The sequence below is a fragment of the Capra hircus genome, chromosome 4, assembly GCF_001704415.2.
Source record: "Capra hircus breed San Clemente chromosome 4, ASM170441v1, whole genome shotgun sequence".
In the NCBI taxonomy this organism is placed as follows: Eukaryota; Metazoa; Chordata; class Mammalia; order Artiodactyla; family Bovidae; genus Capra; species Capra hircus.
In genome coordinates this window covers 8,749,403-8,774,821 of record NC_030811.1, presented here as the reverse complement: position 1 = coordinate 8,774,821, position 25,419 = coordinate 8,749,403, and the positions used below count along the sequence as shown (strand labels likewise).

The following is a 25,419-nucleotide window of genomic DNA, read 5'->3' as shown; positions in this document are numbered from 1 at the left end:
GGTTTCTCAATTGCAGTGGCTTCCCTTGTTGTGGAGTACAGGTTCTAGGGTGCTAGGCCGTCACTAGTTGGCGACACGTGGGCTCAGCAGTTGTAGTTCCCTGGCGCTGGAGCACAGGCTCAGTAGCTGTGGCGCAGGGGCTTAGTTGCTCCGGGGCATGTGGGATCTTCCGGGCCCAGGGATCAAAGCCGTGTCTCCTATATTGGCAGGCGGATTCTTCACCACTGAGCCACTAGGGCAGCCTCCACTGGAACAATTCTCTCTTAGCCAGTCCCTTGTGCTTACTCTCTACAGTGCAAAAGCTGATCAAACTTGGTACATTCACAGAATTACACAAAGGTCCCTTCAAATAAGGTGGCATCAGTTATTAAGAGATCACTTAGTTCTAGGGGGAGAGTTTAAGGTGGGATATTAATTCCAAATGGAATCTCCAAGTTGAATGTGGGGATCAGCACCGAAGCACTTGACACCATTTTACACACCTTTAGAGGCAAAGTCATTTTTTTCTGGTAGGAAAACAGAGATAATTATCAGTTAATCATCTTAACTGTTCATACTACCTATTAGAAAAATCGTAGAGCCTCAAATACTATAATTATAGTGTCTTATTCAGCCTTCCGACTACAGTGGCTCCCCAGACTCTCCCCCACCCTCACTAAAATTGCTTCTTCAAATTATGCTGCTCAGCTCCTGGATGAAGTTTCCTAGTTTAAATTAGACTTATACCATGTATCTGAAGCCCTCTCTGCTTGGTTTTTATTTCTCAGTCTTGGTGGGCCAGCTGCCTTCAACAGATGGAGATTTGGCCCCTTAAGAAGGCTGCATCTGTTGTGGTACCTGTTAGCATCATTTCTTCCCACAGCCTGTTGAATCACATACATCCTTGTCTATGGACCGCTCAAGCCACACTTTAAAGCTAAGTGTAATTTTAACTCCAAACACCATGTCTCAGAGAAGCAAATAAAAACAAGTAATTAGAAGTTAGCAACTGTTTCTGATAAGACAATAATTTGAAGGAACAGGAAAAAAATGGTATAAATATGAAATTTAAGACCGTTTATGTCAAACTCACAAATGTTGCTAAGCCTCCCCCACTGCACCCCACTCCACCCCCAGGGAAGCACAATATTATTAACTCATAGTCAAATAGTCCCAATAACTCAAAGACTCACAGAATGTGTTTTTGCATATCTGACTCTCCGACACTGTTGAACCGCTATGCCTTTAAATCAAAACTTTAAAATCATAACCATCCTCATTTGACGGCTTTGCAAGATGTAGCATATTAAGTTTATAAACATAATTCAGTCCATTTCTTAATGACTTGCTGTCATCCTACAGTGAACCTTCTTCACTGTAGTGCACTGCTGACAGCTAGCACACCAGGACAAAAATAAGTCTTGTTCATTTCCATTCAGTACCACAAACATTTGTGTATTTCCCTCTCCAAGCCAGACATGATGCGGACTTCTAAAAATAGTCAGTGAAGCCTGGGCCCTACTATATCCAGGGTTGCTCATTCTCACTAAAGGAACACGAGAGCATGTGGGATGTACCATGAATGGCTACAGACAACTGGCCTTGGAAATGAGCAAGAACCAGATCAGGAGGGAGTTTGAACTTGACCCTGCAGTACTTTACACAGGGGACTAACCTGGTCAGGTTCAGAGTGCAGAATGAACTGAGCGAATGCGAACCTGGAGATGAGACAACTATGGAGAAGTCTGCTCCAGTCCAAACAAGAAATGAGCTAAGGTAGCAACAGATTTCAGAAGGTAGAACCAATAGGATCTGATGTCGGTCTTAAAGATGGAATAAAGGAAGAATCTAGGATGATTTCCCAGTCCTTTGCTATGGCAACTAGGTAGATACACCATAAGCCAAAATGGGAAACTCAGAAAGAAGAGGTTTGAGAGGCGATGAACTGAGTTTGGCTTTTCTCATTACTATTACTTTATTGAAGCATAGTTGATTCACAGTTCAGTCAGTTCAGTTCAGTTGCTCAGTCATGTTTGACTCTTTGTGACCCCATGGACTGCAGCATGCCAGGCCTCCCTGTCCATCACCAACTCCTGGAGCTTACTCAAACTCATGTCCATTGAGTCAGTGATGCCATCCAACCATCTCATCCTCTGTCGTCCCCTTCTCCTCCTGCCTTCAATCTTTCCCAGCATCAGGGTCTTTTCCAGTGAGTCAGTTCTTCGCATGAGGTGGCCAAAGTATTGGCGGTTCAGCTTCAGCACCAGTCCTCCCAATGAATATTGAGGACTGATTTCCTTTAGGATGGACCGGTTGGATCTCCTTGCAGTCCAAGGGACTCTCAAGAGTCTTCTCCAACACCACAGTTCAAAAGCATCAATTCTTCAGTGCTCAGCTTTCTTTATGGTCCAACTCTCACATCCATACATGACCACTGGAAAAACCATAACCTTGACTAGAGGGACCTTTGTTGGCAAAGTAATGTCTCTGCTTTTTAATATGCTGTCTCGGTTGGTCATAGCTTTTCTTCCAAGGAATAAGCGTCTTTTAATTTTATGGCTGCAGTTGATTTACAAGGACCAGGTATATAGCAAAGTGATTCATTTATATATATATATGCAAATTCTTTTCCATACCCTTTTTTATTATGTTATTACTAGATATCGAGTCCAGTTTTCGGTGCTATATAGCGGGTTCTAGGGCTTCCTTGTCTTGGGCTTTCCGTGTGTCTTTATCTGGCTGTGCTGGGTCCTAGTTGCGGCATGCAGACTCTTCCATGAGACGTGTGGGCTTCTCTCTAGTTGTCGTGCACAGGCTTAGTTGCCCTGAGGCACATGGGATCTTAGTTCCCCGACCAGGGATCGAACCTGCATCCCCTGCATTAGAAGGTGGGTTCTTAACCACTGGACTGCCAGGGAAGTGGCAGTCCTACTGCCAGTAGGTCCTTATTGTTTATCTGTTTTATATAGAGTAGTGCATATCTGTTAATCCCAAACTCCCAATTTATTCTTCCTCCTTTATTCCCTTGGGTCACCGTAAGTTTGTTTTCTATGTCTGTGAGTCTGTTTATGTTTTGTAAATAAATTCATTTGTATCTTTTTTTTAAATTCTGCATATAAACAATATCCTATGACATTTATTTTCCTCTGAATTGGGTTTTTGGGTGTCCAGTATGCAGGATCTTAGTTCCCTACTAGGGATCAAACCTGTGCCCCCTGCAGTGGAAGCACAGAGTCTTAACCACTGGAGCATCAGGGAACCCTGAGTTGGGTTTTTCATTCATTTTCTTGTCACATATTTATCAGTCACCTGGCACCCAGTAGGTGCCAGGCACTGGGCTGGGGCTGTGGACATGATGGTAGAAGAAAGAAGGCATGATCCCTGCCCTCTTGGAGCTTAGGAGAGAGGGTTAACTGAGTAATCCGGTAAAGATATTTATAACTTCAAGCGTGATGACTTCAAGAACAGAGAAGGACATGGTGCCATGAGGGATGATTACTGGGGAGTCTCACCTCTCCAGGGAGGTCAGAGCAGCTTCCTGAGGCATCCGAGTTAAAGAGTAGAGACAGAGAGCAGGGGTAAGAGTTTGCTAAGTGAGGGAGGGAAGAAGGATGTTCACAGAGGGAACAATGCCCGGGGGCTCTGGGGTGGCAGCGTGGTAGGTATTTTCAAGGAACTCAAAGAAGACAGTGTGACTCGAGCAGGGAGGGCAGGAGATAAAACCAGGAGAGTGGGTAGACGCCAGGCCACAGAAGGCCCTGGAAGCAGGCCTGGTGTTCAGCCAATCGGCTCCAGCGTAACACTCTTCTGAAAAGTGTGAAAGTGTTAGTCGCTGTCGTGTCTGACTCTTTGAGACCCCATGGACTGTGGCCCGCCAGGCCCCTTTGTCTGTGGGATTCTCCAGGCATGAATACTGGAGTGGGTTGCCATTCCTTCCTCTAGGGGATCTTCCTGACCCAGGGATCGAACCTGGGTCTCCTGTATTTTGTGCAGGAGACACACTTTCTCCTGTATTTCTTTACCGTCTGAGTCACCAGAAAAGCCCAACACTCTTCTGGAGCGGATGGTAAATAACTCCTGCACTAAACTCCCCTCGTCCCGTCACCCTCTCATCCCCAGTCCAGCTGCCCAGTTCCTCTTCTGGGCTTCCCCTTGAGGTAGCAGCCAAGACAGTGCTATCTGGCAGAAGAGGGCAAGGAGGGCAGATTTTTAAAGTACCACTCCAAGATGCTGGCATCTGTTCTGATGGTCAGTACCTGCACAGTGTTGGTTGCTAAATATTTAGATTTTTTTGGGGGGATGCGCCAAGTCTTTTAGTTGCAGCATGCAGGATCTTTGACCTTCGACTGCAGCACGCAGAACCTTTCATTGCTCTTTGCGAACTCTTAGTTGTGCCGTGTGGGATCCAGTCCCTGACCAGGGATTAAACCAAGGCCACCTGCGTTGGGAGTGCGGAGTTTTAGCCACTGGACTGCCAGGGAAGTCCCTATTTAGACTATTTTGAATACGACCCCTGCTTATAGGCCATGTAAGAGGTTAGTGTTTATTCCGAGAATAATGGGATATCTTTGAAGATGGTGGCATGATCAGATACATGTTTCGAAAACACCAGTTCAGTTGCAGTGTGAATAACAGATTGAGGAAGTGGCAAAGTGAAAACAGAGGGACCAGTCAGTACAGTCTTTTTTTCTTTTAATTGAAGTAGAGTTTATATACAATGTTATGTAAATTTCAGGTATACAGCAAAATGATTCAGCTATATATATTATATATTTTCAGATTCTTTTCCCATATAGGTTATTACAAAATATTAAGAATAGTTCCCTATGCTATACAGGAGGTCCTTATTATCTATTTTATATATTAGTATATTAATTAATGTATATTAATTAGTATATATTAATCCCAACCCCCTAATTTATCCCTCCTCCCAGTTAATAGAGGGCTTCTCAGGTGGATCAGTGGTAAAGAATCTGCCCGCCAATGCAGGAGACACAGGTCTGATCCCTGGGTTGGGTTGACACTCTGGAAGATGAAATGGAAAACCATTCCAGTGTTCTTGCCTGGGAAATCCCTTGAGCAGTGGTGCCTGGAAGGCTACAATCCGAGGGGTCACAAAGAGTCAGACACAACTGAAGTGACTGATCGTGCACGCGTACCAGTTAACAGACTCTTGTTCACCTTGTCATGTGTTAGGGTGGTCACTGGGGTTGAGATGGAGAGAAAGAGGTTCAAGAGATAGAGAAGATATCCCAGTCAAAATCCCAACAGGCTTTCTTATAGAAATTGACAAACTGATTCTAAAATCTATAAGGAAACACAAAAGGTCTCAGATCACCAGAAAGATTTTCAGAAAGAACGAAGTTGAAGGACTTACACCACCTGATTGCAAATCTTTCTGTAAAGGTGCATCAATTAATTCACTGTTATATTGACCGAAGGATAAACATGGATTGATGAATTGACATGTTTTCTGAATTTCCTTTTCCGGATTGTTCACTGCTAGTATGTTGAAGTACAACTGATGTTTGCACATTGATTTTATACCCTTAAAATTTGTCAAATTCATTTTTATTAGCTCTAAAGCTTTTTTTGTGTGATTTCTTAGGGTTTCTACATATAACATCATGCCGTCCTTGAAGAGAGATAGCTTTTCTTCTTTATTTCCAGTTTGGGGGTATTTTATTTCTCTTATTGTCTGACTTCTCTTGGCTAAAATTTCCAGTACTGTGTTGAATGGAAGTGGTGAGAGTGGGCATCCTTGTCTTGTTCCTGATTTTGAGAGAAAAGCTTTCAGTCTTTCTCCATTGACTATGTTGTTTAGTTGCTAAATCATGTCCCACTCTTTGCAACCCTGTGGACTGTAGCCCCCCAGGCTCCTCTGTCCTTAGGATTTCCCAGGCAAGAATACTGGAGTGGGTTGTCATTTCCTTCTTCAGGGGATCTTCCCAATCCAGGGCTCAAAACTGCGTCTCCTGAGGCTCCTGCGTTAGCAGGCGGATTCTTTACCACTGAGCCACCAGAGAAGCCCCACTGGGTATGTTAGCTGTGGGCTTTTAATATATGGCCTTTTTCCTGTTTATTTCTAGTTTACGAGTTTTTTTTTTTTTTAATCATAAAAAGTATTGGAATTTGTCAAATGCTTTTCCTCATCTTGTGTGTATGGTGTGATGTACAGGAGATGATCATGTTTTTTTTTTTCCCTTCATTCTATCATTGTGGTGTACTACACTGATTACTCTGGCATTCCTAGGGTAAATCCCACTGACCAACTCATCTTTGACAAAGGCCCCAAGGCAATTCAGTGGAGATAGGATAATTGTTCAATGAATGGTGCTCACAAAGTTATATATACTTGTGGAATAAAAAGAAACTTTGATCTTAATCTCACACCATAATGAAAAAAAAATATGTCAGATTTTCTGCAGGGCAGGAATTTAAGAGTGGCTTAGCTGAGTGGCTGTGGTTCAGGGTCTGCTGTGTGGTTCCAATGAGGCTTCAGTGATCTGAAGGCTTGATTGGGGTTGGAGGATGCCCTCAGAGATGGTGAACTCACATGGCTGTTGGCAGAAGGCCTCAGTTTCTCACTCAAGGAGATTTCCTTGCAACATGGCAGCTGCCTCTCTGCAGAGTAAGCTGTCCACGAGAGGGAACAAGGAAGAACACAGCATCTTTCACAACTAGGTCTCATATCATTACTTCCCATTTAATCTGTTTATTAGAAGCGAGTCACTGAGTTCAGCACACATTCCAGGGGAGAGGAATTTGACCCCACCTCTTAATGGGAGGGGGCTTCCCTTGCGGCTCAGCTGGTAACAGATCTGCCTGTAATGCGGGAGACCTGGGTTCAATCCCTGGGTTGGGAAGATTCCCTGGAGAAAGGAAAGGGTACCCACTGCAGTATTCTGGCCTAGAGAATTCCATGGACTGTATGTATAGTCCATGGGGTTGCAACGAGTTGGACATGATTGAACGACTTTCACTTTCACTTAATGGGACGAGCACAAAACCTTTATGGACATATATTAAAGCTACCACATGGAATATTACCTTCAGAGATGACTACAGTTCAGAGGTTGCCATCTCTTTGGGTGGAGAGAAGTGAGATATAGCACATAAACTATTGTACAGTTTTACCTATGTGAATAACATGTTTTAAAGAATGACAGCTGATTTTGGTAGAACCCATATCATTGCTGACTTTAAAATTAGACAAAGAAGCAAAACTTTTTGCATCTTATTGTTTTTTTTGAGATTATCAGTCAGAATAAAAAACTGATATACTCAGAAAATTCATCTCTCAACAAAGTGCTACTTTCAGATAAGCTTCTTGAAAATAATCTTAATATACTTTATGTAATGAGCAGCACCCTAACATACTGATTATCCATTGTAGCTGCAATTGGAAATGTTTTAACATTATTCATTAACATATTGAACTCCCTGTGTGTTAAGTGTGTATATATATAAGGTAAAAGTTTTGAGAACTTTAAACCCAGGCTAAAGAAATTCTTGAGAAATCCTTTTATAGAACAATTTTTCTGCGTTTGTTTTGAAATCTATTTCAGTCCCCAGTTTCTATTACTAAAAAGTATTCACTGAGTTCTGATTTGATGTCATGCTTTTCCTGCAATAACTATTCCATACTCAGATGTTTTGGCTAAAAAAAATGCACTTAGTTTTATCCCTGTTTTTTCACATGCATATCGCCTTAACCATTCTTCTCTCTAAACAGCAAGAAATCCTAATTAATGTGAACATAACAGTTGTTCTTCTACAGTGTTTCCATTATATTTAATGTCATTTTCCTTGTCTCTAAAATACGATCAAGAATCTTTATTTTACCATAGGAGAAAATCTTCAGGATCTAGGACTGAAGGGTTCCTTGACTCGACATCAAAAGCACCATGCTCAAGAGGAAATCTGATAAACTGGATATCATCGACACGAAAACCATTTGCTCTGTGAAAGGCAAGAGGATGAAAAGACAAGAAGCTTAGAATTGAATGCAGCAGTAATACAAACCATAAGAATCTGTGCTTACCTTAGAGGTCCAAACAACGTACTATGAGAATGCAAAGGACAATGAGAGTAATTTCAGCCAAGGAAACCTGCAAAGTGTGATGAAGTGAGAACCAAGCTAGGAATCAAAAGACAAGTCAGTAGGATTGTAAGAGATGGACCCAAGAGTGAGAGGAGCATCTAAGATAGAATCAGCAAAAGCTAGACGGAAGGAAGGGCTTCCCTGGTGGTTCAGTCAGTAAACAGTGTGCCTACAATGCAGGAGACCCGGGTTCGATCCCTGGGTCGGGAAGATCCCTTGGAAAAGGAAATGGAAACCCACTCCAATATTTTTGCCTGGAGAACCCCATGGACAGAGAAGGTGAAAGGAATGACACAGGTGTGGGAAAACATTGTAGTAAAGGAAAGGATGGGCTTCCCCGGTGGCTCAGATGGTAAAGAATCTGTCTGTAGTGCAGGAGACCTGGGCTCGATCCCTGGGTTGGGAAGATTCGCTGGAGAAGGAAATGGCAATCCAGTCTAGTATTCTTGCCTAGGAAATTCCATGGACAGAGAAGCCTGGTGGGCTACAATGGGGTCGCAAGAGTCGGACACGACTTAGCGACTAAACCATCACCACTACCAGAAGGAAGGAAAGTGCAAAGAATGTTGACACTGTGAGTGGCCCAGTGAGAATTCCAGAGTAGGGAGGAGCGAAGTGGGGAGTGAGCCTGGAAAGGGGGATTGGGGACAAATTATGGAAACCAGTGTAGTGGGGACGGAGCGCTGTTCCCAAATAGCTCACAGCTAGAAAATGCTGGTTCTGGGAAGCGGTGCAGAGAATGCTCACAGGTGTAAGCTCTGGTCGTCCAGAAGGATGGGATTGTTTAGCCAGGGGCCATCACGCAAGACGCCCATCTGCTCCTCCTGCAGGGGAGCAAGAGGGAGTTATGTGTGACCACTTCGGTGCGCGCCCCGTCTTCTGTCTGCTGTCAGGTCCAGGCCTGGGTACCTGAGCCTGTCTTTTCCCCACGGGTGTCTCTTCCTTGCTTCTTCTCATAGTCGTTCTCAGACCAAGGATGGAGCTGGAGAGGCTCCTTGCAGCAGCTAGTGGGGTTGACCCCACTCAGTGCAAGATAAGAGCCACCCTGTGGCCCATGTCTGAGCTGTGGCATTGTAGCTGCAGGAGGGGAAAGTAGGTCAATTAGCAAATGGTTTATGAAGTGCTCACTCCAGAAACACAATCACAGTCAATGCTTTATTTTCCCCAACTCTCGATACCCCAGGGTTTCAAAAATCACAATATTTTTTACCATTAGAGTGTGTTTATACCTGCTCTTTACGTCTCCTTGCCTAATTCTATCAGGAAGACTTAAGCGTCTGTGGTTCAAAGTAAATTTTACTCCACTGCCCATTCTTCCACGTGGCCTTGCTGGCATGTTCAGAATATAAATGTTTGCATGGTTCAGGCAGCGTGGTCTAATTTAAAGGCGAGTAAGTCAGCAACCTTAACAACAATAAGGGAACCGGATAGCTGGATATTTACCTAGTTCCAATCTTGAAGTAAAAGGTCAGGGTGGCTGGAAGGGAGAAAGAAAATATCATTGACAAAAGAATGAGAAAGAGGGACTAGCTTCCCACGCAGGAGAAAAGTCTGAACGCTTCCTTGGGATATTTAGTAGCTGGTTTCCTATCTGTCTTCTGTCTCTTACTCGCCTATCAGGTTATGGGGCAGCCGGGAGGGCGGGAGGGGCTGTAACTCTTTTTCTCATCTTGGTACGCTGAACTGCTTAAGCTCACAGCAGCAGACTTGAACGCGGATGGCGTTGATGGAAAAGCTAAACACCTGCCAATGGCTTTGTTGCTGCTGGGGTGGAACAGTGGCTGATGACATTGACTTCAGTTTCTGGGACATTATCAGCAAAAATAAAATGTAACTCTCATTGTACAAAAAAGCATTTGGTTCCTGAATTTATTCTGCTCTCAAAGCTAGCCAGGAGCTCCTTATCCAGATTCCATGTCTGAATTACATTTTTTTATTTAATTACATACATTTTTTTAAGAAAGTTAAATTAAAAAATTAAATACATTTTTTTTTTCAAACAGAAATTCTGCAAATTTGAGAGAGCTTGCTTCACTTCTCTTCCACAGGAAAAAAATTAACGGACCGGGAAGTAAAATAATTTCTGTCACAAAATGGTAGTATAATATCTCTTTTGATTATCTGTTCATTGGGAACTCCAGCCTGCAGCCTCCTTTAATGTTCATTTCTTTTTTATCCCCAAAGTTAATGTTGAATCATAAAGCAAATGACCTTTCAGACCAAGAAAACCTAGCTCTAAGGTCATTGGAATTTCTTCAATTCTCTGTTCACATTCTCAAAAAACTATTGCTCATCTTTAAAAATGTATCATAAACCAATAGTGTTGAAGGGCTATAAAGTTTTTCTTGGCACAAATGTGGTATGACCTGGAAAACACACTTCATCATTCACAATGAGAATGTCCTCTCCAATTTATGCCAATAAAAACTTGGAATAATCCAAGATATACTTTACATGTATTACATTACATACAAGAATGAAGTGAAGTCGCTCAGTCGTGTCCGACTCTTTGCGACATACACGAATAGTAGCTCTAAATTGGAGACCCCATTTCTGGCAATCAAAAAAGAAAGTTCAAGGTGAAAGGGAATTTCTCAGAGAACTTCTCGCCAGCATTTATGCAAAAATATCAGAATACAGTAAGAGTAAGAAGAGGCGGAGGAAACTTCGTAGAAAAGATGACGCGGGATTAGGGGTCCGGAGAATGACTCAAGGGAAAAGAAAAAGGAAGGAGGACATTCTCAACAGAGGTCTCTACCAGGAGTCTCCACACTTCCTGGTGGGGACCCCCCTGGTTGTCACTGTGGCTGCAACCCAAGGTCCAGGAAGAGATGTGGCTGGAAGGGATACTGGGAAGGGAGGCAGAGGTCACGCTGTGAACGTTATCATCGAGTGTCTTCCTAAGGGATGTGAAACCGTTGAGTTTTTTGTTGAATAATGACAATAATATGCCAAATGCTTTCTGTGTGTCAGGCATCCAACACCATGAAATGCTACAGCCCACCTTTAAAAACCATCCTATACAGTGTGTACTGTTCCCATTTTACAGGTGAAGAAGTTGAGGCAGAGAGCGGTGAAATAACTTTTGCAGGGTCCAACAGCCATTAAGTGGTGGGGTCAACTTAGATCATCTAACTCCAGAGCCCATGATCTTCTGCTTCTTGAGGAAGTCACTATCGTATTCTGGGGTAGTGGCGGGGAACACATTCCATGGCTACGTGGAAGATGAATTAGAAGAGAGACAGGAGGTAGGAAGACCAGCAGAAGGCCACTGCAGCAGCACAAATGAAAGCTAATACAGGTCTTAAGTGGATAGGATTTAATGAACTAGTGGACATGGAGGTGAAAAGAGGGAAGAATAAATATACTTGAGGCATCAAATTTTATATATATATATATATATATATATATATGTATGGCTTCCCTGGTGGCTCAGAGGTTAAAGTGTCTGCCTGCAATGTGGGAGACCTGGGTTCGATCCCTGGGTTGGGAAGATCCCCTGGAGAAGGAAATGGCAACCCACTCCAGTATTCTTGCCTGGAGAATCCCATGACGGAGGAGCCTGGTGGGCTACCGTCCATGGGGTTGCAGAGTCAGACACAACTGAGTGACTTCACTTTCACTTTCATATATATATATATCTCCTGTTGGTTCCACTTCCATAGATCTGTATCTTTGGCGTATCTCCTATTGCTTCTGTTTCTCTGGGGAACCTTGACAGATACAGTCCTGTATCACAAACTTGTGTAAGGATGTCTTCTAGAAGCTCACCCAGTGAGTATGTGTGCAGGGTGGGGGGTGGGGGTGGTGGTGGGGGGTTGGGGAGGAGGGGCGATAGAGTTGAAATTTATATTAGGCAGAGGAAAAGAAAGGTTTCACTGAGGAAATTCCATTTAAGGTAGACCCAGAAGAATGAACTGTACTGGGGTGAGCAGTGATTCTCTTGTCTGTGCTGAGCTCAGTCGTGTCTAACTCTTTGTGACCCCATGGACTGTAGCCTGCCAGGCTCCTCTGTCCATGGGATTTTCCAGGCAAGAATACGGCAGCGGGTTACCATTTATTTCCCTCTCCAGGGGATCTTCCCGAACCAAGGATCAAACCTGTGTCTCTCGTGTCTCCTGCCTAGCAGGCAGATTCTTTACCGCTATGCTCCCTTGACGTGAGCAGCGACTGGGGAAGAATAACTGATACAGAAAGTGTGGTTAGAAGAGGAAACACAGGCTGCTCAGGAGTCCAGTTTGGATCTGGCTTGGTATGTGTAAGAAACCTGAGAGATGAATATGAATAAATCCACTGAAGCTGAAGTGTGGAGGGTGTTTTAATACTAGGAATGACGTGCTTGTCATTCTTTTTGTAGGATATGGGGAATTATTAAAGGCTTTTGAGCAGGAAAGTGGCATCACTGGGTTTCATAGTATAAACAATCCCCACTAATCCATGAGTTGGGTTCTAAGTATTTTTTTCAATAGACTATGCACCAGGAACTATGATAAATAGTGTATGTATAGTAATAAAAAACACCTTCTCTGTATTCAAGAAGCTTATAACCTATGAGAGTGGGAAATAGAGAAAGGAAAATTATAATGCAATATAGACAAACTCTTCAGTAAGTAAGTATTAATACGTGGTATAAAAGAATCACAAAAAGCAGGCACCTGATCCCCATGTGGGTGTGGGGCTCGGTTGGCATGTGTAAGGTCAGACAAAGTTTCCTGGAAGAAGAGATTTTAGGGCAATTTTCTGGAACCCAATAATTTTCTCATAGACAAAAGGTTGAATCATTAGAAAATGAGTTGCAATTCCGTATGGCCCAACCTGATCAAATGTTACCATGGTGCTCAGGTTCCCCAAACTCAAAAGCCGATTTGGTTCATGACTGTCTTGACAGTAGTTTTTTCTGCCTTATGGGTCCTCAAAACAAGAGGCTTAGGTCTTCTCAACGTGCAAAATCTAGACTTGAACAGATTAGACTTATGTCTCTCCATCTCCTTTCCTCAGTCCCTTCTTTTTGCTTATGGCTCTTCTCACCAGAACCTCTGACCCCAAGGCCTTCAGTGTTCCCTGAAGCACCGTCTTTCCCCCAAACTTAACATGTCCCAAACCTTCCTTTCTTTAGCTGTTATCTACGCAGGTTAGAAAGAAGGCCATCTGATTGAACTAGTTAGTGTTGATGTGTGAATCACTTTTAAGCCCTGCTACCATCCCGAGCTATGTGAGTCTTTAAGAGAGGACACTAGGAATCTTTGGTGGAATTCCAGACAATAAAAATAAGGCCTTTGTGTATTTTTGTATAGGCCATTTATCAGTCAAGAGTTGAGAAGGTGGGGCTACCCATTCTGTATTCCCCAGACATATTTACTTTGTGACTTTGGTTAAGTAAATTTTTGCTTCCTATTTTTATGGCTAGTTACATTTAATATCATTAAAATATTGTTTGGAATTTGGTGGACTAACATGAGCTATGAATTTTTTCTAATGAATTGAAGCGAAGATTAAAAACCTACTTCTTCAAAAAGAATTTACAACTCATTATCCTAAATAGAAGAAAAAAAATAGAAGAAATCATGTATTATTTCATATCTTTCCTGATTGCTTCCTTTGAATGTTAAGCTGGTTGGATTACTCTATTTAGCTATAGTACATGGGTTATTTTTCTAAGAGAAACTAGTTGTTGTTGTTTTTTTAAGCATGCATAAAGTATATTTCATGATTTGGATTAAATAAGCAAGTTTAATTGAAAAATCTGCTTACTTAGCTCCTCTTCCTTGAGGTACACGATTTCAAAACAAGTAAGACTTATGTAATATGTCAACAATGCTAACACCAGAACTTTTAAGATCATAACATTTGAAACTTTAACACAGGAAGGAGCAGTCCATTAAATCAGTGGTTCCCAAACTCAGGTCACCAGATTAGCCCTCGATAACTCGATCAGCAGCATCACTGGTGGTGGTGCTTTAGTCCTAAATTGTGTCTGACTCTTGCGACCCCATGGACTGTACCCACCAGGCTCCTCTGTCCATGGCATTTCCCAGGCAAGAACACTGGAGTGGGTTGCCACTTCCTTCTCCAGGGGATCTTCCCAACCCAGGGATCGAACCTTATCTCCTGCATCACAAGCGGATTCTTTACCGCTGAGCCACCAGCAGGAAAGTTCATGTTTAAGTTATTATGTTCATAGCAACCTCATATGAGATACTATTATCATCCCCAGTTCATAGGGCAAGGCACAGAGAGGTTAAGCAACTTGCTCGGAGTTACTCAGATAATAAGTAGTAAAGCCATGATATAAATAAACTCTGACAGTTTCAGGTTTCATCCCTTCCCTCTTCCTGCCCAGTTTTGACTCAGTAGGTCTGGAATGGGCCCTGGAATCAGTGTTCAAATCCCCAGGTGATTCTGAGGCGAAGACAGGTTTGGGAACTCTCTTGTTAAATGAATTTAATTTGCTCTGGATGGCTAGTTCCTTACTCACGTCTTAGAAACCATGGTGCATAAGGCTCATCAGGTGACATGGTACCCTTTCTGATTTGACTAGTAAACAGCTATTTTGGACCACTGTCCCCTGTTGTTCAGGCACAATACTGAGGGGCCTGGTGGAAATAACGCCTGACCAAGGACTATCTCCTTTAACGGTGCACGTAAGAGGGTTGGCAATCAGAGAGATCACAAAACCCTGCGCAGAAGGTGCAAAGTAGGCTTCCACAAAATAGGCTTCCGGAATGGACGTGAGCTGGACGTGAAAAAGGGAGGGTGATTTGCAGATGAAGGAAAGGAGGAGGGGCCATTCTGTTTGTTTCAGGAAACAAAGGGAAGGAAGCATTCACAAATGGTGATTCAAGGCAGGTATTTGTGGGCCAACAGTAGGTTTAATAGGATGGGATGAAGTTGAGAGTTCCTTTTGGGGAATGGCTAGAAAAAATTTGGAAAAGTAAGTTAGGACAAGATTATGGTCAACTTTAGGCACGAGGTCAGAGTTTGGACTGAACTCTATAAGCAGTGGGGAGCCACTGAAAAGTTTGAAAGGATAAAGAGTCAATGATGAAGCAATCAGTTTGGAATCAGCCAGTGGGGCTCAGTTACTGTGCAGGCGGGAAGGACAGAGCAGAGATGAGAACCAGGAAAACCATTCAAAAGGTTAAAGGAACGATACAGGTGTGGGGAAACATCGGAGTAAAGGAATGAATCGACTTGCGCTTGGGAGTCACTGTGTCAGGTTATGCCACCGATTAAGCTGTGATTTGGGGCAAACTGCCGACTATTGGAGTCTTACGTTTTTCTTTGGAAAGTGAGTGTGATAATGATGATATATGTCCCCAGACTGAGCCAAAATAGACAAAAGATTTCTTTAGGATGGTGACTAGCTCTGGGATGCAAGGTTCACAGGTCAGTATACTGTTTTCAGGCCTGTATGACTTCGAAACCATGGGGTTGCAGAGTCGTACACAACTGAGCAACTGAACTGAACTGATGACTTAGAAAATGTCAGCATTATCAACAACCAAACAGGGCGGTCAGTAAATCTCAACTGTACAGAAGACAAAAGGGACTAACAGTGTTTCAGGAAGTATGCTGTGATTTTGAAGGAATTACTCTGCACAACAACTTACAACTTAATGAGGTATTTTAATCCCCATATAAGTTGGCTTAACCAAGACAAAAGATGGTGGTTTGAGTTTGAATATAAACAGAGGTCTGCTTAAATTTAAAACGTGGGCTTTTTGAACTTCATCATATTGTTTTAGGTTTGCAAAGTTATATTTTATCCTAGGTTTTGACCTAATATTCTAGTCAAGACTATTTTCAATTTTGATTCTAACACCTGTAAGTTAATTACCCCTCCAAATGCTGGGTCATCTGACAGGGGGACAACATCAGTTTTGCTGAGATCGGGGAGAAGATGGAGAAGTTTTGGAGTGGAAAGAGAATGAATGGTTAAGGTAGGAGGCAAGGTTACCTGTGCAGAGCAGAAGTGGTACAGATGCAACCTGGTTATGAAGTGGACATAAAAGTCAATGGTGTAGCCTTAGAGCTAAGAATAATAGTGCAGATGAGTGGAGAGTAAAGGCCGGAAGAAATTAAGAACTAGGAACTGAGGCAATGAGAAGTGGAGAGGAAGGTAGAGATGAACTAAATCCTCCCATTAGGGAAAAACAGACGTTGGAAGAAACAAACAGCAAAGGGAAAGCTGACCCACTCAGCTCACGTGTTAGCTGTGGGGAGTCACAGACAGGACGACCATATTGGATGACGAGATGGCAGAGGACAGGTTAGACAAATGGGAGATGAGCTAACCTGTCCTCTGAGGAAAGCTCGCAGAAGTGAGGGTCTCAGAGAAACCATATATGTGCAGCCTCCCATATACACGTACATATATATGTACAAGCCTTCCATTTTTACCTTCAATTCTCCCATGTGCCCATGAGAAAGTTAAATACATCTAAGCTTCTTTTGAATATTTAGAAGTATAGGATATTTGTTGCTCTTCTGTCGCTCAGTCCTGTCCAGCTCTTTGCAGCCGCATGGACTGCAGCACGCCAGGCTTCTCTGTCTTTCACCATCTCCCGGAGTCTGCTCCAATTCATGTCCATTGAGGATATAAAGCACGAATTTAAAAATCCTTAAATAGGCTGAGATCACGACTCTGGTGACAGGTACAGACAAATGCCATACTTTCAAAGATAAAGAGTTGTTGATAGAAGGCCACATTTCAATAGGAGGAACCGCATATACAAGTGTGTCTTAGATATTTCTTCTAAGAGACATCCATATTCCTCAGGAAACAGTGAAGGTTGTGGGAGTAGCCCTAGGCTCTGGGCCTAGCATTTCCACCCCAAGGTGATACTCAATGTTTTAGTTTTGGAGCAAAACAGGAAGTTTACACTCATCAAGTCTTTGGCCCAGATAACCTGAAATCTTTCCATGCTGAAGTGTTCATGGACCATGGGATTAGAGAAGAAGCCCCTTCAAGTCCAAGCTTTCTCACCTGTGTCCCCACAGGAAGCCAGGTGGCCATTTGCGCTGCCCAAATTTGTATTTCAGGTACCCACTTGTGAGTTAATTTCAGATGAATGCGACGAACGACTCCGCAGCACTGGTGAAAACAGTCCTATTCAATAGTCATACCTCATCCCATCCATATATGTAAGATCTTCAATTTCATTCTTCACTTATCTTTACAGAGATTAATGGTAAAGTGTCTTTGTCGACCTCTGTTCAAAAAAGAGTGGGTTAGAGAGTTTGAAGAGGTAAGCTAATTTGGTTTGATCTCCGAACCAATTTGAGAGAGAGAGAGAGACAGAGAGACGCCGAGGAGCTGGGACTTTGAGGTGCCGATCCACGAGGCCGCAGGTGTCCTGGGGTTCAGAGAATGGACGGCACGTTTCTCTGGAGTCTGCTGCGCCTGCCTTTCAGGGCCACTCGCCCATCTCTGACTTTCATCAACCGGTCGGGGTATGGCTTTTGGTTATCCTCCCGCCGGGAAGGTAGATCCAGCGGGTGTAGTTGTGATCCGTGTCGGTTCAGGGTGTGTGTGCGCGCAGGAGCGGGGGAGGGCGGCGTGTGAGACCCTCTGCTCCGGGGTGTTTCGGGCCGGTTTCTCCCCAGGCTGGGGCCCCGACCTAGGAAGGTGACCACCCCCGCCCCCTCCTCGTTCGGCCCAAAGTGGCGGGAAGCCGGGTCCTCAGAGGCGGCCCCCAAGGCCAGGGAGGCAGTAAAACCTGGAGGAGGATCCGGTGCGCCCGTCCGGGGAGGGTGCGGCGTCCATGGCCAGCGGCCCGCGGGGGCTTTCAGGTAGAGAGCAGCCCCGCGAGCGGGGCCGCGGCGGCGCGGGGCGGCGGGCGGGGTGGGGAGAACCCGGGGCCGGGGCACGGCGGGCGGGGGCTTTCGGGCCCCTCCCGCTCCGCGGGGCTGGTGGGGAGATGGCGGCGACGGTTTCCCGGCTCCCCCGCCCCGGACGCCGATGGCGGAGCGTTCCGGCCCTCCCCCCCCAGCTTCTCCACCGCGGGAGCCGGAGCCGGTGAGGCCGGGAGGGCGGGGAGCGGCGAAGGGAAGGCGAGAGGGCGGAGGTTGCGTGGTGCAGGCGGCGGCGGCGGCGGGAGGAGGGCCGGCGGGCGGGCCGGGAGGAGGAGGAGGAGGAGGCGGGAGCCGTGTCGCACGCAGCTCCAGGCGGGGCAGCCCCGGCGGCTGAGGGACGCGGCGAGACCTTGGCGGGACGGGGATTTAACCGGGGCCGGGCCCAGCGACCAGGTGGAGACGTCGCCGGAGCCATTTAGGCAGCCGGGAAATGCGGGTGAGTTGTCGGCGGCGCCGGGGCTGAGGGGAGGCGGCGGCGGCGGCGCAGGCCCGACCCGGAGCCGCGGTGTCGCAGTGACTGGGGCCGCGGCGGCCGAGCTCAGGCGCCGGGCGAGAGGCCTGAGGCGCCGAGCCGCGACCGGGCGGAATGGCGGCGGGGGCCGGGGCACTCGTGGGCAGAGGGCGCCGGGGGCGGGAGGGGAGCGAGCGCGCGCGCGCGCGCGCGGGGTCCGGCCCTGAGTCACCCCGGCCGGCTCGGGCCTGGCGGGCCGCGGCCCCGGACGCGGGCTCGGGGCGGCCCAGGCCCGGACTACGCACTGGGAAAAAAAAAAAAAGCCCGATTCATCGCGCCCGAGGCGGCGGCCTGGTGGCGTCCGCCTCTTTCCCGGCGCGACCCGCCTCGGGCCGCGGAGCCGGGCTGGCGAGCGGCCCCCGGGGCAGTCGGGCGCGCGCGCCTCACCTCTCCAGGCGGCGACCACCACCCCACCTCAACCAAGGGGCTCCCGAGCCCGCGCCCTCTTTCCCTCGGCCCCCCCTGGGGACCCACCGCTCCCCCGAGCGTCGCTTGCCCCCGACTCGTGCTCTCAAGTAAAGTACTGGGCTCGCGCGCCGGAGGAGCCGCGGAGCCGGGCTCTCTCTGCTTTCCGGTTCCCTGCCCCGCGGCTCCCGGGTTCCCCCGCCCGCATTGTTGCGACTCTGCAGGGCGCTATTATTGGGTAACAGTCGCCCCTTTGCCCGGTTCTCCTCGGGGAGCGGGCCCGGGGCGGCGCGCAGGGATGCGAGTGCGGCGGCCGAAGCGGACGGAGCGCCCCCCCCGCCCCCCTCCGCGGCGCCCGCCGAGCGCCCGCGAGTCGGGCCGGGCCTGCGCCGCCGCCTCGGCGCGCCCCCGGCCCTGCACCCGGCGGGAGCGCGCGCTGACCCCGCAGGTAACCCGGGCGCCGGCCGGCCGCGTGCAGGGGTCGCCCCGCGCGCCCTTCCTGGCCCCCCGTGTGCTGTAGGCCGAGTACTGGTGGTTCCGAGGAGAAACGCATGGTGAACGTTCCTTGAGCCTAATCCTCCAAAGTTGAGGGTTTTCTCCCTTTAGCGAGCTCTCTGCCAAAAATAGGATCCTCTTTTCGGATTGGATCACTGTCGTTGCTCACAGTTCGCAGCTGGAGTTAGTGGTGAGGGTGCAAATGAGGAATTGCAGTTAAGTGTTTATTTGCTCTGTGTAATTGCTCTTCGCGCAGTGGCATTAAAACAGTCCAAGTTAGTGGAGTCAGGGGTCACGCAGTTTTGGAAATGTACTCATCGGAGTGACAGAAGGGACTGAAATTCACTTTTACTTGAAGCCCCCAGCTTCTAGACCTCAGCATAGCTTTAGCAGTCTGCAAAAGCATGGCCAGGTGTAAGTTTAACGCTTCATTTTGTGGCCACCCTGTTTTACCTGGTTTTCTGAAATCCTGCAGCGTTTATGGATTGTGTAGAAAAAATAGGGAGCATTGTTTAAGAAGCAAAATTTAAAAAAAAAATTTTTTTTTTAATCTAAAAAATTTGGACCTAACGTTGTCTTGATCTAAAAGGGTCCTTGGGTATTCGGGAAATTTTTACTTAAAAGTCTGTTGCTTTCCCTAGTAAGTGGAAATAGTTGCAACGCATTTCAAATTCTGAGGCATGCATACAGCATGCAGGAGACTGGCTTGCTTTAACTCTATTATGCCCATTTTTGGAGGTTTCTAGAGAGAGTGCTCTTTAAGCTCTAGAGGGTTGGCTGAAATACTCTAAAAATAATTAACTTTTTTTTTGTCATTGGAATCATCTTTTAAAAACTTAACAAAAGGGGAAAAAAAACCTTTAGCTGTAGTATTAGGGGTTTTTACCAGTTCATACTATCCTCTCATCACCAACTCAGTGGACATGAATTTGAGCAAACTCTGGGAAATAGTGAAGGACAGGGAAGCCTGGCATGCTGCAGTCCATGGGGTTGCAAAGAGTTGGACGCGACTCAGTGACAACAGCAGCAGCTCTTAGGGCCACTGATCCATGTCCTTGGAGGCAGGCCCCCCTTCCCTACGGTGCACCCACCACATGGGTAACTAACAGCCTGGTGATACCTGGTAGTATCCTGCAGTTTCCTTAGATGTTACAGCTCTGTCGACTCATAGCTCTAATATACATATATTACGGATATGTTGACTCCTTTGTCTCTTACTGATTATTATCCTCTAGAGATAATTAGCTAAGTCTGGGTTGTCAATGCAGCCTTACTTCCCATACTTTACAGACTGAATTCCTTGAAGGCAGGACATATTCTTTATTTTTTGCATCCCCAGAGGAGCATAGAACTTGGTCAGGGGTACTTCATTTGCTTTTTGAATGAAGAAATCTGGAATAATTCTAATTTACACCCAGTGTCTGACCACCTCAGATTTTGGCTACAGAAGCAGTCACTGCACTTACATTGGTTAAGAGTGCAAGCTTTTTTAATAAATTGTTCCTACCGCATCCCCGGGAACTAACACAGAGCTGGACGGAAAAATGCTCAGGCTTTCTTCAGCTCTGAAAGATCAGGAGGGTGCCAAGAAAGCAACTTGTGAAACTTTAATTTCCTTCTTTTTCCTCAAAACTGGTTTTAAGTACAGATGTTTAAAATTTGTATGTGTGTGTGTTTTAACAAGACTGAGGTCTTTGCCTCAGGTTGAATGTTGCCACCTTAGCTTTGAGGTGAAATCCTTTGGCTGGTTGAGACTCCTTCCTGTTAAGAGAGCTATGACTCTGGGTCCAGGAGGCCCAGTGACCTTTCTCACAAGAGAGACCTTTCTTGGGTCCCTGAGTGCCTTTTGATCAGAAGTTCACTCCGTTTGCCCAGCAAGCATAGTATGCCTTTCTTTCTGCAAGGAAAATGCAAACGAACGGGCTTTAGATTGAAGAGTGGTTACCTGCTCTCCTTCAAGTTGAAAATCAGGGTGCCAAAAATTAAAGGAGTGTGTTTGTGTTTTATTTTTTGCTTTTTCAGCCCTCCATAGGTTCCAAGGCCATGGGCCTCAGTAGTTGAGTCTGGAATAAACTGTCCAGACTCAGAATGAATTTTGAGCTTTTAGTTATACCTGGAGAAAAGAATGTAATGTTTTTAAGGACCCATTTGAAGTTTATCTTGTTTTTATGTGTGTGTGTGTGTGTGTGTTTGTTTTGGTGGGGTGCTATTGGGTAGTTTTCTCAACAAATTGTTTTCTTTCATTTGCCTCCCAAATTGAGACACGAATGTGAAATGAGGAATAAACTTAAATAAAACCTTAAGTTTATTACTAAGGATTTTAAGCTTTGTAATCTGTCCATGTAATAATGCACACTATAAACAGGATTTTTGTAATGTTTGATGGCTTTAAAATTTTTTATGCACAAGAATATAGCTTCTAGAAAAGACGTCTGCTTTCTTTCTTTCCGCTTGAGTATATAACCTGTTGCTTGAGATGTACGATGTCCTTGGATCTAGAGGTGGAAAACCTCTTCTCGTTTATAAAGTGAGATGGTTTTCAGTTGACTTCAGTTTTCTTCAGGTGTTCAAAGTGTGTGGATTCCATGGGAATGCCATAGCTTTTAATGTTCACAACATTTGGACCGCCCCATAAAGCGTACCTTTCTTCGTGTTTGAAAGCAGAGTTGTGACCCCCAGGCTTGGTCCTTGGGACCCTTGGATCACGTGAGCGGAATTTTTGCTTTCTCCCCCGTCGTGGCGGCCCCCTTCCGGGACCCTTGGATCACGTGAACGGAATCTTTGCTTTCTCCCGCGTCGTGGCAGCCCCCTTCCGGGACCCTTGGATCACGTGAGCGGAATCTTTGCTTTCTCCCCCGTCGTGGCAGCCCCCTTTCGGGACCCTTGGATCACGTGAGCGGAATCTTTGATTTCTCCCCCATCGTGGCAGCCCCCTTCCCAGAAGTGGCCCTGATGCCCTCTGGCTCTCTTTTGGCCTCCAGTACAGCGTCCCCTTCCCATCCCCCAGCAGGCTCCTGCCCTGGAAAGGCTCCACTCAGATCCTGATGCACAATCTAGAGGGGAGCCTTTCCTGGGGTCCCTGAGGCCCCGCCCGATCACTGTCGGAGCATTTGACCTTGGCCTGGACTTGTGGTTTCTTTCTCCCACTGGACAGACCTCTTGTAGGCGTGGGACCTTGTGACAGGCACGTGGCCCTTGTGCAGGTGCATGAGTTAGCTCCAGTAACTCACACTTTGTTCCTGAACTTCCTCCCTGCTTCACATCTAGGGGCTTCCCTGGTGGCTCAGGCAGTAAAGAATCCGCCTGCCGTGCAGGAGACCCGGCTTCCATCCCTGGGTCGGGAAGATCCCCTGGAGAAGGAAACAGCAGCCCACTCCAGTCTTCTTGCCTGGAGAATCCCATGGATGGAGGAGCCTGGTGGGCTACAGTCCACGGGGTCGCAGAGTTGGAAATGACTGAACGACTAACACTTTCACATCTAGACTGAGCCTCTCGGGTTAGAGCTGCTGTTGTTTAATCCCCTGATAGTCTCTTGGGGAAGAAGATGAGGCTTTGGGTGGTTAAGGTCAGGCCTACTCGGTGGCCATTTCAGTTCAGTTCAGTTGCTCAGTTGTGTCCGACTCTTTGCAACCCTATGGACTGCAGCACACCAGGCCTCCCTGTCCATCACCAGCTCCCGGCGTTTACTCATACTCATGTCCGTTGAGTTGGTGATGCCATCCAGCCATCTCATCCTCTGTCATCCCCTTCTCCTCCTGCCTTCTAATCTTTCCCAGCATTGGGGTCTCTTCAAATGAGTCAGTTCTTCACGTCAGGTGGCCAAAGTACTGGAGTTTCAATTTCATCATCAGTCCTTCCAATGAGTATTCAGGACTGATCTCCTTTAGGATGGACTGGTTGGATCTCCTTGCAGTCCAAGGGACTCTCAAGAGTCTTCTCCAACACCACAGTTCAAAAGCATCAATTCTTGGGTGGCCAGGCCTGAGTTAAAATGAGATGGTGACTCCAGGGCTCCAGCTTTTACCCAGGTGCTCTGATTTATATGAAGGTGGAAGAGAAGAAGGAAGCAAGGTAGATGTGCTCTCAAGATTGGTATCTTCCCGTTGATAATTAGGACAGAATTCATTATGCAGAACTGGGTTGCCTACCAAGAATGAGCGTATTCTTAGTCTTTTAGTAACTGGGGACGTTAAAGGAGAGTGATTGGACGCTTGCGGGATGAGGTGAACAGCTCTGGACTTTGGGACTGTTGTGAAGTGGGGTGAGATGTGACTCATTGGCCTTATAAAACCATTTAAGACTGTTTAAATCTAGTAAGCTATGATTTTTTTTAAAAAGGCCTATGGCAGAAAATACTTTGAAAAACAGATTATATGAAATGTGTGCTTAGAGAGTGTATGTGTACTGGTGAAAATATTTAAGGTAATAAAATGATTGTGATTTTAGGATAGAGAACTTGTGTGCTTTTAGTGTCCCCCCCCAACCCAGATTTTTAAGGACCAAAAAATAATGCAGTTGATCTCAGGATGAAGCAGTCCTCTCAGCATATAACCCCAAAAGCAGGAACTGTGAAGGAAAAGTCTCCATTGAGTACTTGAGAATAATTAAACTTCTGTATGTAAAAATGCCACAAACAAAATTAAAAAGCAAATGATGGTAAATTTGCTTTCTTTACTGAAAAAGGAGGACTTATAGAACTAAGATAAAGATACCCCTTCCACCTCCTTTGCCACTATGGGGGGAAATGAGCAAACTGGTAATTTTTTTAAAGAAGGGTTAAGAAATAAAAATTCAGCTTTACTAGTAGTACTCATGGAAAAGCAAATCAGTGAGATACTGTTTGTTTTAAATTTTAGAATAGATTGAAAAATAAGCCACTTCTGGTGAGGATATGAAGAAATGAGTCCATCCAGTCGTCGACTGAAAAAGAATAATTTTTCTGTAAGAACCATGTAAATATGTGTGTCTGTGTGGATATATATGCACTTTGAAATATAAATAGCTAATCTACTTTTAGGGATTCAGTCTAAGAAAATAAAAAAATGATGGGTTAATATTCTGCCAGGGGTACACTATTGAATGCCTTCCTATTGAACATTTGTTTTCACGTTTTGCTGTTAAGGGTTATGATCTCAGCATTTGTAGATAAATCTTTGCATTTCTGTAATTCTGTCTTCAGTGAGACCAAAACATGCTATAGAACAATATATGTAATGTCTAAAATTTTCTTTCTTAGTGTGTATGTACTTTTTTTAATAAGCCAAAATGTTTATAGTGATTATCTCTGAGTAGTGGAATTATGGTTATTTTTAGTTTATTCTTTTGGCTTGTATTTTTTTCCTCCAGTTTTCTACAGTGCACATGTATTTATAATGCAGTGGATTAGTTTATGAAGACAAAAGACAATAGAAGCATTGAGCCTGCTCTGAGCAAGATGTTTCTGCTCCCTCAGCTCAGTGCTGGATCACCTGGGTTTCTGCTTTACTTGGGGCAGGTCCCTTTGCAGGTGTGTTGACGCGAAGGGTTAAGGGTGCCATATCTGACTGTTGGTTCTCCCTGCAGGGCTCATCTTCCCATCCTCCCATCTTCATCCTTCAGCTTCTCTGGATCCCCTCATACTCCATGCCCTCTGTGAAACTGTTTTAATCCGTGAAATCCATTTATGTTTTGGAATTTTGTTGAGTTGTAACTGGATTATGTACTAACGAATTGTCTTCAGTGTGGAAGTTTCCTTTTCTTAGCAATGCTGTGTGACCTTCCTATCCTTTTTTTGTGGACTTCACACCTCCTAGCCGTAGTAGATGGGTGTTGAAAGCCACTGTCATCATGCCTAAGAAGGTGCATTTGCTACAGATTAGAAAAAACAAATTCTCTTGACACACTTCATGCCATGGCTTGGAATATTAAAATGTTATTAGTGATTAAGAAATGTATTCTGAATGACACAACTAGGAATGCTGTTGGCCATCTGAGAGAACAGGTGCACAGAAACGAGTCCCCGAGTAGCTAACATAGTTGAGCGTGCCCAGGAAGCATCAGAAAGTCGGGACATGGGGGAGAGGCCAGAGAG

The 25,419-nt window shown here is 45.6% G+C and overlaps 1 protein-coding gene and 1 long non-coding RNA gene across 4 annotated transcripts in view; one reads left to right on the top strand and one right to left on the bottom strand.

Annotated features, from left to right (window-relative positions):
* LOC102189097 lies at window positions 4,928-16,569 on the bottom strand. Its single transcript, XR_309971.2, has 3 exons — window positions 16,484-16,569; window positions 7,825-7,941; window positions 4,928-5,183 (listed from the first exon to the last, which is right to left on the bottom strand). It is a non-coding gene; the product is annotated as an uncharacterized LOC102189097 (long non-coding RNA).
* Window positions 17,799-25,419, top strand: part of CUL1 (cullin 1) — an 88,580-nt gene continuing 80,959 nt past the window's right edge. Inside the window, exon 1 of one of the 3 annotated variants that reach the window (XM_018046827.1) lies at window positions 17,799-17,875. The gene's annotated coding sequence lies outside the window, so the exon portion shown is untranslated. Of the gene's footprint in view, window positions 17,876-17,984; window positions 18,102-18,184; window positions 18,375-25,419 lie in introns of those variants that run through there. The other 2 variants (XM_018046824.1, XM_018046823.1) reach the window with 2 other exon arrangements.